Below are 19,853 nucleotides of genomic sequence, written 5' to 3'. Positions count from 1 at the left end.
TGTAATAGTATCTGCGTTTTTCAATCTCTTGTTGGATTTAGAGGGTCTTGGATTCTTTTTGAATCTCTGCTACTCAAGAACTGCTAGCCCCTGGCAAGGGTCCTTTGTTTACACTTTAATCCAGCTTTCAGTCCCTCTTGTTGCTTTTTCCCAAGCTTCTTTGTTTGAATCAGTTTTGCAAGTAAAATATCAAGAGGCCTTGTAGGAATTGCTTCATTATTAATGTCCAAACGTGTAACATCTGCTGAGGCTTCCTCATGCCTGGAGCCTTGTGTTCTCAAAGCTCGGATTCCTTGGCTGTCATCTCATTTGCTAACAGCATCAAAATGGTTTAGAAACAGGCCACTTGAGTCTACCTGGCAGCTTTCCAGAGAGGTGTAGAATAGAGGTATTTTGGGGTCAGGTTGTAACTTCCTGATTCATCAAAGAGAGATGAGAAAAATTCAGCGATAGCAGAAAACAGTGTTCACAGAGTAGGAGACCATTTTTATTTATTTTCTTTTTAAATACTATTTTTTATTATATATTTTTATTGATTTTAGAGAGGAAGGGAGAGGGAGAGAGAGAGAAACATCAATAATAATAAGAGAGAATCATTGATTGGCTGCCCCCTGCATGCCGTACTCTGTATCAAGCCTGCAACCTGGGCATGTGTCCTTGATTGGAATGGAACTCAGGATCCTTCAGTCCACAGGCTGACACTTTATCCACGGCGCCAAACCAGCTAGGGCTAGGAAACAATTTTTCGATGTTATTTTGTTGATTTTTTTAAAAAAGCCTTACAGCTGTGCACACTTTTCCGTCGTCCTCAGTTGTAGGATATTAAAATTTTGTGATTTTTCTATTTTATTGTGTAACATCCATCTTTTGGGAACTGTGGAATTCAGGACTTTGCTCCTTTCTGATTTCTTTTTTTCTTTTCCTTCATTGGATTTATATTCCATGATATATATGATTTTTAAAAGGAATTAAAAGTAATGTAGTCCTAGACGTAAATTTGCCTTTTTTATAACCCTCAAAAGACACACCTAAGAGGAAGGGAGAAAGTGCAGTGCCCTGTTTTATAAGTTTGTTATGAATTATAATTTTATAGATTTTTAAATAATGCTTTCATTTTTATCTAGCATTTTATTTGCACCAGGAAATACATGAAACAATGACGGCAACCGTGTTTTATTTCAAATAATGAGTGAGTTCAAGGAGATGATATTCTAGTAGACACTTACTATATCTTTCTTTTTTTTTAATATATATTTTATTGATTTTTTACAGAGAGGAAGAGAGAGGGATAGAGAGTTAGAAACATCGATGAGAGAGAAACATCGATCAGCTGCCTCCTGCACACCCCCTACTGGGGTTGTGCCCGCAACTAAGGTACATGCCCTTGACCGGAATCGAACCTGGGACCCTTCGTCTGCAGGCCGACGCTCTATCCACTGAGCCAAACCGGTTTCGGCTATATCGTTCTTTAGTTGTCAATTTTTTGTAATGGACAATTCATCTTCCCCAATTCACCCAGATGGGTTTAGTATTAATAGTTGTCAGATCTTTTTTTTTAAAAAAATATGTTTTTATTGATTTAAGAGAGGACGGGAGAGAGTGAGAGAGATAGAAACATCAATGATGAGAGAGAATCATTGACTGGCTGCCTCCTGCAGGCCCCCTACTGGGGATCGAGCCAGCAACCCAGGCATGTGCCCTTGATTGGAATCAAACCCAGGACCCTTCAGTCCACAGGCCAGCGCTTTGTCCACTGAGCCAAACCAGTTAGGGCTGTCAGACCTTTTTTGTTGTATAATATAAGGACATATGCAAAATGGTATACTGTAATGCTGTTTTTCCATATGCTTTTTACAGTTCTTTAAAGTTCTAAAATACAAATTCAAGAGTTTTTTCATAAGACTTTTGTAAAGTTCAGAATTATTACAAGAAGAACACTGTTAATCACCAGTCAAGTGGTTAAGAAATAGCACATTGCCAGTACTGTAATCATCTGTGTATGTCACTGTACCTCTCCTCCTCCTCCCAGTCTCCAAGAGGAAATGTCTTTCCTGAAGTTAGGATAATAATTTCCTTGCTCTTCTATATAAAGTTTTACCACTTTCGTATGCATCCTTAATAATATAGGTGGTGGATTGTTTTGTGGTTTTTTTTTTTAGGATTTTTTTCTTTATTCAAACCATAGGCTTTATTAAGATTTCATCCATTATCCTACTTGTCGAGAATATTTCAGGTCCAGGATCCAATTCAGGATCACCTGTTGCATTTCAGCTGTCATGTTTCTTTAGTTTTCTTCATTTGCGTCAGTCTTAGTCTTTCTTTGTCCCCTCAATTGTGCCATTTTGTAGAAAGGGGCCAGTTGTTTTGTAGATTGTCCCTCGGCTTGGGTTATTCGGATACTCCATTAGTCTCAGGTTCTGCAAAAGGTGGTAGGAATACCCCAGAAGTGACGCTGTGTTCTTCAGGTGATCCTATCAGGTTGCAGGCAATTGTGACTCGTTCCTTATTGGTGATGTTATCTTTGATCACCGAGTCCTGGACATGTCCCCCAAGTTTCTAAAAGAGTACTAACCTGTGGGGAGATTATTTGATATTTTGAGAATATCTTATTCCTTATAGTACACAGATGGCTCTTACTGAATCAAATTACCATATTGATTTTCAAACTCTGTCATTCCTTCTGCATTTATATTAGTACACATTATACTAATTTATTTACTTCTGTATTGATCTATGGATTCTGATTTTATTCAGTGGGTTATAGCTCATTACTATTATTACTTTGATGCTCAGACTGTCCCAGATTTGGCCAGTGGTAGCTCCTTGAAGCTGGCTGGCTCTGTGCCTGTCACTCTTTGGGCACAAGGTGGTGCAGGCTTACTTTCCCTGACCCAGCTCTGGACTCAGCTCTTTTTGCTAAGAGGACCCACAGGCTGACGCTCTATCCACTGAGACAAACCAGCTAGAGCCAAGTGTTGGTACCCTTTTTTATTTTTTTTATTGATTTCAGAGAGGAAGGGAGAGGAAGAGAGAGGTAGAAACATCAGTGATGAGAGAAACATCAATCACTGATGGGCCGGCTGCCTCCTGCACGTCCCCTACTGGGATCGAGCCTGCAACCTGGGCATATACCCTGACTGGGAATTGAACCATGACTTCCTGGTTCATAGGTCAACACTCAACCTCTGAGCCACACCAGCCAGGCGAAATGTTGGTACTCTTGACATTGTCCCAGAGTTCCCTTTAACTATGCTCAATTTTAATTTTTATTCATTAATTTAGTATATTTTTATTTATTTCAAAGAGGAAGGGGGAGGAAGAGATAGAAACATCAGTGATGAGAGATAATTGTTGATCTGCTGCCTCCTGCACGCCCCCCACTGGGGATGGAGCCTGCAACCCGGGCATGTGCCCTGATCAAACCCGGGATCCTTCAGTCCTCAGGCTGACTCTCTCTCCACTGAGATAAACTGGGTAGGGCCAGGCTCCTCATTTTTAAAATTTCTTTTTCTTTTTGCTATTTCAGTTGGGTGTTTTCTACTACCTTGTCTTCCAGATCACTAATTGGATTCTCTGCTTCATCCAATCTGCTATTTATTCCAGCTAATGTATTCATTTCAGTTATTTGATTCCTCATTGATGGCTGGTTCTTTATTGTTTTCTATCTTCTCGTTGAAGTTCTCACTGAGATCAATGAACATCCTTATAACCAATGCTTTGAACTCTATCTGATTAATTGCTTGGGTTTGTTTCATTTAGTTCTTTTTCTGGGATTTTGTCTGGGTCCATATTTCTCTGTCTCTTCATTTTGACTTTCTGTGTGTGTGTGTGTGTGTGTGTGTGTGTGTGTGTGTGTGTGTTTTAATGTTTATTGATTTCAGAGAGGAAGGGAGAGGGAGAGAGAGATAGAAACATCAGTGATGAGAGAGAATCATTGCTTAGCTGCCTCTTACATGTCCCCCACTGGAGATCAAGCCTGCAACCCGGGCATGTGCCCGTGACCGGACTCGAACGTGGTACCAGTACCTTTCAGTCCAAAGGCCAATGCTCTATCCACTAAGCCAAACCAGCCAGGCCTCTTTGTGGTTTGTTTAAATCGCTTTTGGTGGAACAGCAACCTCTACCGGTCTTGAAGGAGTGGCCTGTGTAGTAGCTGTGTATCCTGGGTATTCTTGACCGGTCAACTCAAGCTGGAGCCTGAGTGGCCACAGGCAGTGGGCAGGGACAAGACTTACCAGAGCCTGGACCTGTAGCTGGAGTAGGGACAGGCCACATGACTTACCAGGGTCTGCATTTATAGCCAGAGCAGGGACGGGCCACACTGGAAGCTGGGGCTGGTCTGAGCCAAAGGGATTCCCAGAGGTAAGCCACTGAAGCGGGTGTGGTCTGCAGCATGTCCAGAGGACACGCCATAGCTGAGTGGGAGCTGCAGCTAGAGCCCTGTGAGTTGGGTTGAGGGGAATTCCTGGGCCTGGAGCAGTCTGTGTGGTCTCTCTCTCTCTCTCTCTCTCTCTCTCTCTCTCTCTGTCTCTCTCGGATAACATAGAAGCTATGTAGTCGGCCCTCAGTTCTTCAGGAGTGCTTGCTGTCTGTAGGTGTCAACTCCATGTGTTCTTGGGAGGAGGTGAGTTCAGGGTCTTCTATGCTTCCATCTTGGATTGAGGCCATAATATAGTTCTTAAGGATACATTTCTGTAGGACAAATTCCTAGCAGGGAGATTCCAGCGGTGGGCATATAGTTAAGAAACTTTTCCTTAAAAACATACCGTTTTTTTTTTTATGATTACAAAAGTAATCATGTTTATTATAAAATTGACCTCATTATACAAATTAATTAAAAGTCACAGAAATGATGTATGATGCCAAATGTGAAATTAACTAACCCCATACCAAATAACATACGTTTCGTTTATGTTCCTATGACTATGCTAACATTTAATTATCATTTTAGATTGTGCTTTATTACTTCTTCGCAGCTTGGTTCTTTTCATATTAATTTATTGTGTACTTCTTTGGGGCTTAGTGTATGTGGAGCTCCGTTGTGATTGAGAAATATGGATTTAAGAATACTACGGAAAGACATAAAGGGAATTAGCAGTACATTTAAGATAGAAACGTGTCTTTTAAAATAATAGGCGGGAAAAGGCAATGAAAAAGAAAAATAACCCATTTAGCAAAAAATCTGCCAGGACCAAACATTTATTATTATGATAAATGTCACCATCTCGATGAAATGCCACGCTCATGTAAATAAAACTGCATCTAAATTAAGTGATACGTTGTCCATAAGGGACACTCCTAATGCAAGGGGAATTGAAATGCAGAGAATGGGCAACAATATCCCAGAGAAACGTGCACAAACATAGAATGTACCTGTAGGTGTGACATTTTAAATTTTAGTAACTATTCCCTCTGTAAATTTAAACTTGAACCAAGAGCAGTAAGTTTATCACCCCTAGATATTTTCAATCACTATTCTTTGTTAATCTAACATTTAAAATTGACTGCATTGTTTTAATTTTTAAACTGTTACTGAGTTTTTCCAGCTTTATTGAGGTATAATTGACAAATACAGGTGTAAGATATTTAAAGCATGCAATGTGATGATTTGTTATTGGTTAGTATATTGTATGTACCTTGTCAGGAATTCCCCTAATTGAGTTAAACATTTCTATCACCTCACACATATATTTACCTTTCTTTTTATATAAGAACATTTAAATTCTACTCTTTTAGCAAATTTCAGTTATACAGTACAGTGTCACCATGGTATACATTAGATCCTCATTCATCTATTTTTTTCTTTCTTTAATCCTCACTGCAGGATATTTTTTAAAGATTGATTTTAGAGAGAGTGGGACACACAGAGAGAGAAACATTGATTGATTGCCTCCCGAACAAACCTGGCTGTGGCTGGGGATTGAACCTGGAACGGAGGTACAGCCCCTTGACCCAGAATTGAACCCGGGACCTTCAGTCTGGCCAATGCTCCAACCAACTAGGGCAGCCCTCATTCATCTTTTTTTTTTTTTTTTTTTAATATATTTTATTGATTTTTTTTAACCGAGAGCAAGGGAGTGGGATAGAGAGCTAGAGACATCGATGAGAGAGAAACATCGATCAGCTGCCTCCTGCACACCCCCCACTGGGGATGTGCCCGCAACCAAGGTACATGCCCTTGACCAGAATCGAACCCGGGACCCTACAGTCCATAGGCCGACGCCCTATCCACTGAGCCAAACCGGTTTCGGCCCTCATTCATCTTATAATCGAAAGTTCGTATGTACCATGTTACTAACCTTTCCCTATTTCCCCTACTCCCCTAGCCCCTGCCAATCACTTTTCTATTCTCTGATTCTGAGTTTGACTTTTATTTACCTTTTAAGATAGCACATATAGCCAAAACCGGTTTGGCTCAGTGGATAGAGCGTTGGCCTGCGGACTCAAGGGTCCCGGGTTCGATTCCGGTCAGGGGCATGTGCCTTGGTTGCGGGCACATCCCCAGTGGGGGGTGTGCAGGAGGCAGCTGATCGATGTTTCTCTCTCATTGATGTTTCTAGCTCTCTATCCCTCTCTCTTCCTCTCTGTAAAAAATCAATAAAAAAAAAAAAAAAAGATAGCACATATAAGCGATACCCTGCAATTTTTATCATTCTATTTCTGACATTTCACTTAGCATAGTGCTCATCAAATTCACCCATCTTATTGCAAATGAGAACTTTTGAAAAAGTTGACTAATAGGTTGGCCCCATTTTGGGGCTCAGCCCATCCAGTTTTTCAGATGACCAAAAATAAAATAAATACAGAAGTTGACTAATATTCCATCATATACCTTGCATTTTTTTAAAACCCATTTTTCTGTGGACAGACACTTAGGTTGTTTCCTTACCTCCACTATTGAGAATAATGCTGTCATCTCATTGTGGTGATAAATCATTGTGGCTTTGATTTGCCTTTTCCTGGTGATTAATAATAATTAGCACCTTTTCATGTACCTGTTGGCCCTTTATATTGTTGGGAAGATACACTCTTCTCAACCCTCCTTGAGTATACGCATAGAAGTCTGTATCATTTGTTCTTCAGGTTCTTTTTCATGATATGTTTTAGACCTTTTGCCATTTAAGTACATGATATTTTAATGGCTACTTAAAATTCCATTATATAGACATAACATACTGTCCTTTATTCACTCAGTCCTCTATAATTTTGAAATATTTGCCATTATTATGCAGCTCAAATAAGCCTTCCATAAATATTCTTGTATATATTTTTATTATAGAAAACTTCAAATCTAGAAATACTTTAGAAATTATTACTTTTATTAAAAATGGAAAAATAAGGAGAAATACCCATCATTGTAGTTAGCTATGGAAATACAAGTAAGAAAAAAAGGGAATAAATCCATCATGGTATTGTATGTGTGTGTGCAGGAGGCAACTAATAGATGTGTCTCTCATGCGATGTTTCTCTCTCTGTCTCTCCCCTTCCTTTCTATTCTCTCTAAAAATCAATGGAAAGCCAAAACCGGTTTGGCTCAGTGGATGGAGTGTCGGCCTGTGGACTGAGGGGTCCCAGGTTTGATTCTGGTCAAGGGCACGTACCTTGGTTGCGGTCACATCCCCAGTGGGAGGTGTGCAGGAGGCAGCTGATCGATGTCTCTCTCTCATCGATGTTTCTAACTCTCTATCCTTCTCCCTTCCTCTCTGTAAAAAATCAATAAAATATATTAAGAAAAAATAAATAAATAAAAATCAATGGAAAAATATCCTTGGTGAGGATTAACATGCACACAGAAAAAAAGGAGTTAGATTAAAAAACAAACCAAAGACCAAAGCTCTGGTTTAGAGGAACGATGACAGAGTCAGTGATGTTGGCCTGCAGGAGGGAAGAAAATACAAGTACATCTAACACAACTTTCTAACCAATCCTGACATTTAAAGAGTCTGTTTCCGGAAGAGCCACCATCTGAAAACAAGTATTGGGAAAATTTACATTTGGAAAGGAGGAAACTCTATTCCTTTATTCTAAGAGAATATTTGCAAATGAATACAGCAGAGTTGGAAAATCTCTCCAGATTATTCACCATGTAAGATCTGTGCTTCTTTTTAAAAAGAAATCATTTGTATTTTTATTAATAATTTTAAAATATATATATTTTTTACTGATTTCAGAGAGGAAGGAAGAGGGAGAGAGAGAGATAGAAACATCAGTGATGAGAGAGAATCATTGATCAGCTGCCTCCTGCATGCCCCCCCTACGGGGGATTGAGCTCTCATCCCAGGCATGTGGGCTTGACCAAATTTGAACCTGGGACCCTTCAGTCCACAGGCTGATGCTTTTATCCACTGAGCAAAACCAGCCAGGGATGTTTATTCTTTTGTTTGTTTGGGGGATTTTTTGCTTATTCTTTTTTTATTTTTAAGATAAACATCCAACTTTAAAAAAATGATTGTTTATTTATTTTAATCCTCACGGGAGGGTATTTTTCCTTTTTTTTTTTATTTTTTTTAAGAGAGAGTGGAAGAGAGAACGAAAGATGGAAATATCGATGTGAGAGAAACACATCTATTGGTTGTCTCTTGCATGCGCCCTGACCAGGACCCAGGCCAGGGACCAGCCTGCAACCAAGGTACGTGCCCTTGACCGGAATCGAACCCGGGACCCTTCGGTCTGCAGACCGATGCTCTATCCACTGAGCCAAACCACCTAGGGCAATAGCCAACTTTTTAAATGTAAAATCTCAGACATAAAACAAGTTGAGAGAATAAGGCAATATGTTCTTAATTTAATAGGTGTCTTTTTTTTTTTTTATGTGTATGGACTCTTGCAAAGTTAGGTCCCTGAATAAGACCATTCTATGCAATCATCATACCATTATTAGAATTCCCTAATAGTAGCTAATATCTAGTCTATACTTAGATTTGCTCATTTGTCCCCAAAGTAAAGCACACATTTTGAGCCTAGAGGACAAGCACCAAGACCAAAGTTCAGGATGAGGAGATGCATTGCAAACAAAGTGCAATCAGTTGATATGATAAATATCTTTGCACAGATAGTAAAGGAAGGAATGCTCCATTTTATCTGAGTAAGGCTGGGGGGTGAAAATACCACCTGGATGATTGTTAAGAAATACTTGGTTCCACAGGTCACCTTTCTTCCAAGTTCTCAGTGTTTTGGGGCAAGTTGGAGAGGGACAGTTGAAGGACCAAAGGTCATTCTTTGTTGAAGTTGCTGCGTGAGACCAGACAGGATGCTTCAAGTAACCTAGGGGGTGGTGGGGGTGGGGTTGATGTGGGAATACTGTTCCTAGAGACAGTCTGTAAAATTGATGGAGGCTGGGAACTGGAGGCCCTGCTTGCTGGATTGAGAATTGTGAATTTTGCTCTGAGGATGAAGGCTTAGATTCCCCTACCAAGCTGCTCTTGGAAGCCTCATGGAATTTTTACCTTCAGATCTAAGGGAATGTTGCAGGGGTTAACAGAAATGGGGAATCTTTTTTTTCTGCTAAGGGCCATTTATGTATTTATAGCATCGTTCGCTTAATATAATTTACTTAATATAAATTTATGTTGCTATGAAAAAAGCTCCTAGATTTATTGAATTTCTGCTGCCTTGGCAGGGCTAGACGAAATGATTGTGTGCCTTATATGGCCCTCTGGCAGGTTGCTCCCCACCCCTGATTTAGAATCTTGATTTTCTAGGGTGATGTTAGTGTTTAGACAGGTGCAGTGTGGAATTCAGCCTAAAGCAATGACATTTGCATTTTAAAAGAAACCCTTAAATAACTGCATTGTATAATACTTGAAATTTGGTAGTGCAACTAAACAACTGACTTTGTGATTTGGTTTGATTTTAATTAATTTAAAATATAAAACTGAAGTAAAGTGAAATATTTGTCAATTAAATATTTATTTTATTTTGCTATCACTACATTTTACATGGTTATCATTGAAAATTTAGCTTGAACTGAGATTTATTATGTGTGAAATATACATTGAATTTCATAGACTTCATATTAAAGGAGTAAAATATCTCAGATACTTTTTAATATTAATTACATGTTGAAATAATATTTTGTCATGGTGGCTTAAATAGAAATATGTGAACATTTATTTCACCTGTTTCTTTTCACAACCATTAAAATGTGGTCTCCAGCCCTAACCGGTTTGGCTCAGTGGATAGAGCGCTGGCCTGCAGACTGAAAGGTCCCAGGTTTGATTCTAGTCAAGGGCATGTACCTTGGTTGCGGGCACATCCCCAGTAGGAGGTGTGCAGGAGGCAGCTGATGGATGGTTCTAACTCTATATCCCTCTCCCTTCCTCTTTGTAAAAAGTCAATAAAATATATTTTTAAATAAGTAAATAATAAAATAAAATGTGGTCTCCATAGCCTAGCTTGTGTGGCTCAGTGGTTGGGCATCGACCTATGAACCGGGAGGTCATGGTTCGATTCCCAGTCAGGGCACATGCCTGGGTTGTGGGTTCTACCCCCAGTGTGGGACCTGCAGGAGGCAGCCGATCAATGATTCTTTCTCATCATTGTTCCTATTTCTTCCCCCCTCTCCATTCCTTTGTGAAATCAGTAAAAATATATATTAAGAGAAATGTGGTCTCCATAATAGCTAGTACCTTTTCTCTCCTATGATACCCTATGAATATTTGATGAATGAATGCACTGAGAAAGAAGCTGTAAGAATGGAGAATGCAAGATGAGTGGGATAAGTTTTCAGGAAAACTCTGCTGAAGCTGTGTTATCAGTGAGAGGAGGAAACCTCGGTTGTTGTCTTCTTGAAGGAAATATTTCAACAATTTATTGGCCAAGCAAAACATCCTTAGGACAGTGAAACAAGGAAGGGCATAGAAGAAGCAACAGGAGAGCCTAGGCTGGGCTGCCTCAGGTCACTGGGAAGTCAAAGGAAAGGGGTCTTGGAGACGGTTTAGGGGGCCCTGGTCAAGTTGCAGCTGTCCATTGCTCCCGTGGTTATAAGCCTCATGGGGACCCTTAGAAGTTAGGCCCTAACTGTTAGGGGATACGTGCCTTTGGAGGAAGGAGAGGAGAAGAGGACTAGAATGGCACAGGCATGCTCACTGGAGGAAGAGAGTGCTGGGACCCGAATTTTCAGGTGTTTGGGTGTGTTTTTTTTTACATTCATTGATTTTTTTAGAGAGAGTAATGGACAGGGAAAGAGAGAAACATCTATGAGAGAGAAACATCAACATGGACAGGCTGCCTCCTACATGCTGGGGATTGGGCCACAACCTGGGCATGTACCATGACCAGGAATCCCACCTGCAACCTCTTAGTGTGTGGCCCAAAGCTCAATCACTAATGGGTTTATCTGGCCTCTGTTTATGTTTTAGATTTCACACTCTATACCGAAGGACCTTCCTTACCCCTCACCCTAATCGTTCTTGTGACTAACTCCTACACACCCTTCAGATCACTCTGAAATGTCACTTTTAGGAGCCCTGCACTGACCCTCCCTGCCCTGTCTCCCCCCTCTCCAACCCTCTAAACCCCTACTCCTACCTTCCCCACTAGCCAGGAACTCCTTTTTTTTTTTTTTTTTTTTAATTTTTATTAAGGTATTGTATGTGTACATATCTTGCCATTGCCACCCCCCACCCCACTCCCATATATGCCCTCACCCCCCAGAGTTTTGCATCCGTTGGTTATGCTTATATGCATGCATACAAGTCCTTTGATTGATCTCTTATCTCCCCCACCTCTCCCTAACTTTCCCCCTGTAATTTGACAGTCTGTTTGATGCTTTACTGTCTCTGTATCTGTCTTTTTGTTCAAGTTTATAATGTTCTTTATTATCCATAAATGAGTGAGATCATGTGGTTTTTTTTTTTTAATTTTTAAATCTTTATTGTTAAAGTATTACATGTCCCTTTTTTTCTCCCATTGACCCTTGTAGCCCACCCCTGCTCCCACCCCAGGCCTTCAACACATATTGTCTATATCCATGGATTATGCATATATGCACACTGTACACGTTTCTTACTTTATCACTTCCCACCCACCCACCTTCTCTTGTCTTCCCTCTGAGGTACCGCTGTCTGTTCTATGCTTCTATGTCTCTGGATCTATTTTGCTGATTAGTTCCCACATGAGTGAGATTATGTGGTACTTTTCTTCCTCTTATTGGCTTATTTCACTTAGCATAATACTGTCCAGATCCCTCCCTGCTATCTCAAAGGTTAAGAGATTTTTCTTTTTTTACTGCTGCACAGTATCCCATGGTATAAATTCACCATGGCTTTTTTATCCACTCATCTACTGATGGGCACTTTCCAGATCTTAGCTATAGTAACTTATGCTGCTATGAAAGGGGTGCATACATTCTTTCTGGCTGGTGTTTTGGGTTTCTTAAACTGTATTCGTAGAAGTGGGATCAGTGGGTCAAATGGCAGTTCCATATGAACTAGAGTTCCCTTTTCTCCACATCCTCGACAGGACCTGACATTTGTTGATGGTAGGCATTCTGACAGATGTGAGGTGATACCTCGTTGTTTTAATTTGCATCTCTCTGATGATCAGTGACTTTGAACATTTTCTCATGTGTCTTGGCCTTCTGTATGTCTGCTTTGGAGAAGTGTCTATTCAGGTCATTTGCCCACTTTTTAATTGGATTGTTTGTCTTCATTTTGTTAAGTTGTATGAGTTCCTTACATATTTTGGATATTAACCCATTATCAGATGTATCATTGGCAAATATGTCCTCCCATTCAATGGGCTCCCTTCTCATTCTGTTGTGTCTCTCATCATTGATGTTTCTTTCCCTCTCTCTTCCTCTTTCTGAAATCAATAAAAAAGTTTTTTTAAAAGGACAAAGACATTAGAGGGGGAATAAAATTATTAGTTTCTACCCCTTTTGCCCTGTGTCTATACTTAGGATGCTCCTGACTATAACTAAAACTTGCTTAAACAATAAACAATGCATTTTCTGACATAAGAAATTGAGAGACAAGTGATTTCAGGTTAATAAATTCAGCAATTTGAGGTTATCAGAGTTCCAGATCTGTTTTTCTGCACTTCTGGACTTTTTTTTTTTTTTTTAATGGAATGCTTCACGAAATTGCATGTCATCCTTGCACAGGGGCCATGCTAATCTCCTCTGTACCATTCCAATTTTAGTATATGTGCTGCCGAAGTGAGCACTCTGGACATTTTTATAACTTACAATGTGGTCACCTCACTAGAACTTTAAGAATCAAAACATTACCCAGTAGCATATTTCAACAAAGATTTTTTATTTAAAGTCTTGGTATTTAGGGAAGGTCTTGTTGGGGGCTGGAGGGCATCAATACAATATTCATCAGCTTTATGCTGTTGTACCAAAATGACATTATTCTCTTAATTTGTCTGTCCCTGGGTGAGTACACTAGCTGGATTTCTGTTATCAATCTCTCTGAGTAGAGTGATTTAAGCTATTTCCTCTCTGTTTGGGGATCACTGCAAACCATTTATTCTTAAGTGTCCTCGGTTTAAGGAAGAAAGGATTTACTAAGTGGCTGTAAACGGCTGTGTCTTGAGTTCCCCCTAGTCTGCTAGTCCTGGAATTTTTCTAGCTTCTTACTATTCTATAACGTTGGAGGCTGAATTTGGTTCTTGAATGTATGAGGCTCCTCAGAAGATTTATGGGTTATTAGGTTTTGAGATTAAAGCAGATTTGGAGAAGTAGTAACTAGTTAATTTTTAGACATAACTAGTTAATTTTTAGACATGGTTGTGTTGTAATTGCCTAGTGAAGATGTCCAGTTGGTGGATGACAGAGTTTGAAGTGTAGGAGACAGATCTTGTCTTACTGTGGGAGTCATCAGCAAATAGGTGTAGGCTGAAGGCAAGTATGTAGCCTCTGGGGAAGGAGCTACCAGGGAAAGACTTACCGGTTTTGTATCTCTAGAATGCTCTGTTTCAGTTAGGAATGTGTAAATACTTCTGTGCATATCACTGTCAGCTAAGTGCTGAATAAATACTCAGTATTCTCAGAGCTTATGTGTTTAGAAAGCCTAGACGGAAAGAGTCGTTATTTTTTTCTTCAAGGGGAAAATTGGAGACCCAAGGCCACATGGACAATATGGAAGGAACTGAAAGTCGAAACTTTTATTGGTGTATCTTGTAGGATCATGAGTTGAACTAGTTATCTGTGACCTCTGGATGGAGTTAGATGAGGCAAATTCCTTGAATATTATCTTTGATCGTGATGAGGAGCATTCTAGGCAAGAAGACTTGATAATAGGATTAGTCATGGGACAAATCTGAAATCTTTAGTATTTTTAAGTGTCATTAAAAAAACCCACAAAACTAATGTATTTGGTGCCTGACTCTTTCTGATTGAATAAGACCATCTTTAATTTGTTTTTTTCTAATTGTTTTTTTTTTAATTAATGTGGCAATTCATACTGGGGTATTATTTAATACCAATACATTTTCATTGAATCTTAGTCTCCTAATTATATGAAACTGAAATTTTGTAAGAAAAAGGTTAGGAAAAAGGTAAAAAATAAGAAATGTTGTTGTCCAAGGGACATTTGGAGAGAAAATGGACAGTGACCTATGACCACATCCTCAAGAAGTAGATCTTAAGTTGGATTCTAATTTTCCCTACTTTTCTTAATAACTTTGTGTGAACCCAGTGTGCATATATTGAATTTGGAGTGAGGTGAAAATATTTTGAATATCAATACTATGCTGCTACAAATCACAAGCAGATGAATAAAAGTAGGCCATTGGGTTCACAAGACAATAATTCCCACAATCTGAGAAAAGAAACTACCATAGGAATTTGTTGTTCTTTCTCTTTTTTGGGGGGTGGGGTAATTGTTGTTCTTTTTTTTTTTTGTTTTTTTTTTTTTTAATATATTTTATTGATTTTTTTATAGAGAGGAAGAGAGAGGGATAGAGAGCCAGAAACATCGATGAGAGAGAAACATCCATCAGCTGCCTCCTGCACACCCCCTACTGGGAATGTGCCCGCAACCAAGGTGCATGCCCTTGACTGGAATCGAACCTGGGACCCTTCAGTCCGCAGGCCGACGCTCTATCCACTGAGCCAAACCGGTTTCGGCTTGTTCTTTTTAAGTTCTAAGCATCTATGGTAATCTTTGTTCAGTAAACATTATTAAGTATTAATAAGTAATTGACTTTGTTATAATGTTAATACTTGTTGCTGAAATTATTATTTGTAGAACACTGCCTTGGAGTTAAGCATTAGGATATTGTTAGACCTCTGGTTTGAATCCTGGCTCTGAAAGTATTGATTTGACATTGAGTAGCCTTTCTAAAACCTTATCAGAAACTTTCTTATAAAAAAAAATTAAGATATTAATACTACTAATCTCAGGAGGAAAAGCAAAAGAGATAATTCCTATAAAGTGGTCATAATGATGTGTGGCAAGTGGTTAATGCTCAATACATAAGCAATAACTAATCATACTCTTTTCTTAATTGTGGATTTGAGCCTGGAATTGCTAGGATTTTGTTATGTGTTGAAGGACAGGTGGAAAAGATCTACCTAATATTTATTTTTACCTTACAGTTCTTTTGTACACATTAAGTTCCAGCAGTATATGCAAACACTCGCAATAACCCTGTTCAGTAAGTGCTATTACCAGTCCTGATTTATCTTAAGGAAACTGACTCAAAAGAGACTTCACGGAGCAAGGACTTGCTGTAGCCCACATGATTGGTAAAATATGGATCTGGGCAAGGAGACAAATTTGTCTGGTTCCAGTAAAGCCCATGTTCTTTAAAATATTATGAAACAGTTACGATATACAAGAAGTACAAGGAGTTATATACTGAACACCAGAGTCAAGTTATTAACTTTAAGCATGGGTGGGATAGTTCATGAAAAGGCGCAGTGGCTTTCCATTTAGACTCCTTGAAGGAATAGGCTCAGGAACACACCTGCAGTCAGGGGTGAGGGCTGATGTCCTGTGATAATGCAGTTCTAGGGCGTGAGTAGGGCATAGAGATTCAGCTGAAAACCTGCAGGTGCTCTAAAAGAGCAGGTTAAATCTGTGGTATTTAAGGAATGATTGACTTTGGTAACAAATAACTCACACCCTTGGGAGTAGCCACGTGAGATACCTGCATAAGGAGGCAATTTGATAGAATGATCGCTTGAGGCAGATTTGGGGTCTGAAAGATTGTTGACTGGGCATACTCTGTACTGCTTCATAATTCCAGGGGAAGACGTCCAGAGACGAGGAGCCCTGTTGTACAGAGGTCTTCCTCTTCGGTTAGCCATGTTTTCCAAGCAATTGGAACCAATCTTCAGTTGATGTAATTTTTGGTTAATTAGAAGCACTACTCCCTTTAGTAACTGTGTCCCCTCCTCTTTGCCCCACCCCTAAGATAAAAGATTTACTTTGGGGGATAAGACCCTGTGGCCAAATGAGGGTGGAGTTTTTGTTCCGGATAGGCGTATAAAAAGAAGAGTAGTGTAGCTCTGAATCTGGAGTGGACTAGTCTCCATCTCTGGTGGAGAAGGGGAGAACTTCCGAAATCTCTGTCATGGCTCCAATTCAGCCCATCAGGGACAAAGACCAACAGCCTTATGGCTCAAAGGTAGGCCAGGCGGGAAGGAGTGCTGACCCTTAGACACCCTCTTCCCCAAGGCAGACACCAACTGGGCCTGCCTTTCGATGGCCTTTGAACCCCTCACAGGCGGCTGTACGCAAACTGGAGAAACAGAAGTCCTAGGGAAAACTAAGAAAATAGGGGGGCTACAAAGCTTGGTAGACGAAGTATCTTCTTTTTATGCCGAAAGGTTGGACTTGCGGAGTAGACAGCTTTTAGGAAAACAAGGTAGCTGTTTTGCAGGTTCCTGTGGAAGGAGCAGTTTGTGTGTGCTCATTTTTTTTTAATCTTCATTGTTGAAGGTATTACACATGTCATCTCCCCCTCCCACTGTGTGTGTGAAATTTTTATTTTAGAATCTCTTTGGGTGGATCCTTGGTGAGTAACTGGATCATCTTTTCCTTTGGTTTAAATTTGTTTTTGTTAGCAAGTCGTTGTGGTGAGCCTTGCACTGTGGTGGGATGCAAAGCGTGGGCTTTCCTTGGTGCTTATTATGAAATATGGGTGTAAACTATAGTATTGGGCACGATTGTGTCATGGTAAAGTCACCATTAGTAGAGGCACCGGTGGGTCTACCGAATTTTTTCTCAAAACAATCCATTTTGAGGTTGAGAACATTGATCCTGAGTGCGTCACTTCTGAGTAGGCATAAATAACTTGTGGGCATAAATACCTTGTGTTCTACATGTTACTTTTTGAAATTGCTTTTTACTGAAATGGGTGGATGGGGGGTAAAAACATCTTAGATATTACAATGAGGCCGTAGTATATAAACAGATTATCTATAGTATTAACATTTCATGGGGAGAACTACTGTGGGGGGGGAGGGAATGTTTAAAGGACTCCTAGGGTGGGGGTGGGGCAAAAAAATAAAAAGCAGACTGAGAAACACTGAGGTACCTGTGCTCAAGGTCAATGTTGGACCGTGTCTGTGAACATGCTTTGAAAGGCTTTATGTCTTCTTGTGATCCGAGCATGTGCTTCTTGAGACAGGAAATGCAGCAGCTATGGAATGTGAGTGTTGCTGGGAGGGACTACAATCAGATCTGCCCTGCCCACGTGGCGAAATCATTTCATATTAAAATACCTCTTGGCTTCATGCCTTTTGAGCTCCTACAGGAGTGGTGTGAGTATCATGATGATAAGAACGTAGAGAAAGGAGAAAGTGGAGAGGGCTTGAGAACTATTGGACCCAAACGTGAACTAAGGAGTTCAGTGTTCCTGTAGGTTCTGAGCGGGTGGGAGGGGCCCAGAACAACCTATGTCTTGGGATGGGTATAGAGGAAAAGACAGAGAACTAGGGGACTTCTTGTAAAATGTACCCTTGGGCTCTTGGTGAAGTGGGGGGTGGGGAGGAGAGGGTTTAAGGATGGGAGTGAAAAAATGATGGGGGAGGGAGATAGAGGGGAGGAGAAGAGACAAGTGTGTGCAGGTGGCATGAGTTTGCTGTTCCCAAGGAACTTGAGGGAGTAAAACAGAGGAAGAGAGAGAGAGAAGAGAGAGAGAGAGAGAGAGAGAGAGAGATCAGCTGTCTCCCATACACACCCTGACCAGGGATCAAACCTGCAACCTGGTTATGTGCCCTGACAGGGAATCAACATGAGACCTTTCAGTGTATCAGCCCACACTGCAACTAATGGAGCTACACTGGCCAGGGCAGTTCTCCAACAGTCTTGAAACACTTTACTTGTTTTCTCAAATAAATATTTTTATATATTTCAAAGAGGAAGGGAGAGAGAGAGAAACATCAATGGTGAGAGAGAATCATTGGTCGGTTGTCTCCCGCACACCCCCCACTGGTGACTGAGCCAACAGCTGGGCATGGGCCCTTCACTGGAATTGAACCTGGGACTCCTCATTGCGCATGCCGATGCTCTATCTATTGATCCAAACCAGCCAGGGCTTTTAAAAATATATATTTTTTACATTGATTTCAGAGAGGAAGAGGAAGGGAGGGGGAAAGAGATATGAGAGAGACACATCGATTGGTTGCCTCCCACATACACCCTGGGTGGGAGCTTGAACCTGCAACCCTTGAGGCCTTGGACCCATGCTCTACCACTGAGAAAAACCGTCCACAGCTATTCCCAAATCTTGCTCAGGTAGACACACTGTTCCTTTACAATCCCCCTTGATGGGCATATTTATGCCACAAAAATTGCTCAACACTACAAAACAGGACTCCTCCCATACTTCCCTAGCTGATGGTTAAACATTTACCAGCACACCACTGAATACAGTTTCTATAAGACAAATGTTGACAGTTCTACATATCCTTCCTGATATTTTATTTTTTAAATCTTTTTTTTTTAAGATATATTTTTATTCGTTTCAGAGAGGAAGGGAGACATGGAAACTTCAATGATGAGAGAGAATCATTTAACGGCTGCCCCCAGCACGCTCCCTACTGGGAATGGAGCTGACAACCCAGGCATGTGCCCTTGACCGGAATCAAACCCGGGATCTTGAGTCTGTAGTCTGATGCTCTATCCACTGAGGCAATACAGCCAGGGCTAGGTTTTGATTTCTTAACCTGGAGGTACTTTCAGGCTTAGCTTTGGGTTTGCTTCTGTAGGTGAATAAGGCATTAGAACCACCTCAGAGGCCTCCTTGTTTAGTTAATGTAATAGTAGTTATGTATTAAATTTTTTATTATGGGAAAATTTCAAACAAAAGCAAAGCATATACTGTAGTTGCTCTTTCGCACCTCCCTTGCCATTTGCCCTTCCCCCACCCCTATGTAGTGCCTTCCTGACATATTTTAAACAATTATTAGCCAACTGACATATGTATACTCTGCATCCCGTTTTTCCTTCTGCTCCCCTTTGTAATTCTGTACTACATTAACTATTCTGCATTTAGCTTGTCTTCACTCAATATACCCTAGGAATCTTCCCACAGAGAGCTTAATCAATTTTTGTATAATGTTAAAGGAAATATGTTAAAATATTAAAATAGAGTTTAATCAGGTCTGGGATTACTGGTACCCAAGCACCTTCTGTTTTCTCATTGTTAAGTATTGCTTCCCACCTCTTCCTACCTACCACTTGTGTTAGTTTCTTTTGTAATTCTTCTGCGTTTCTTTATACAAATATGAATATATACAATTTCCCTTTACTTTTTACACAAAAGCAAACATTGCATATACAGGTTCTATATCTTTTCCAATACATCCTGTACATCCTGCCTATTAGCGATGGAATTGTTTTTGTGTTGTTGCTTTTTCTGATAGCTGCAAGGTATTATGTAGCTGTATCACA

At 40.2% G+C, this 19,853-nt stretch overlaps 1 protein-coding gene and 1 non-coding gene across 2 annotated transcripts in view; one reads left to right on the top strand and one right to left on the bottom strand.

The window, feature by feature from the left end:
- Positions 1–19,853, top strand: part of TET1 (tet methylcytosine dioxygenase 1) — a 108,648-nt gene that overhangs the window by 45,934 nt on the left and 42,861 nt on the right. The window lies entirely within an intron of this gene.
- On the bottom strand, positions 13,061–13,167 carry LOC114232943 (U6 spliceosomal RNA). Its single transcript, XR_003619057.1, has one exon. It is a non-coding gene; the product is annotated as a U6 spliceosomal RNA (small nuclear RNA).

The sequence above is a fragment of the Eptesicus fuscus genome, chromosome 17 (assembly GCF_027574615.1).
Source record: "Eptesicus fuscus isolate TK198812 chromosome 17, DD_ASM_mEF_20220401, whole genome shotgun sequence".
In the NCBI taxonomy this organism is placed as follows: domain Eukaryota; kingdom Metazoa; phylum Chordata; class Mammalia; order Chiroptera; family Vespertilionidae; genus Eptesicus; species Eptesicus fuscus.
The sequence above is the reverse complement of the archived record's forward strand: the minus strand, read 5'-3'. Positions and strand labels throughout refer to the sequence as shown.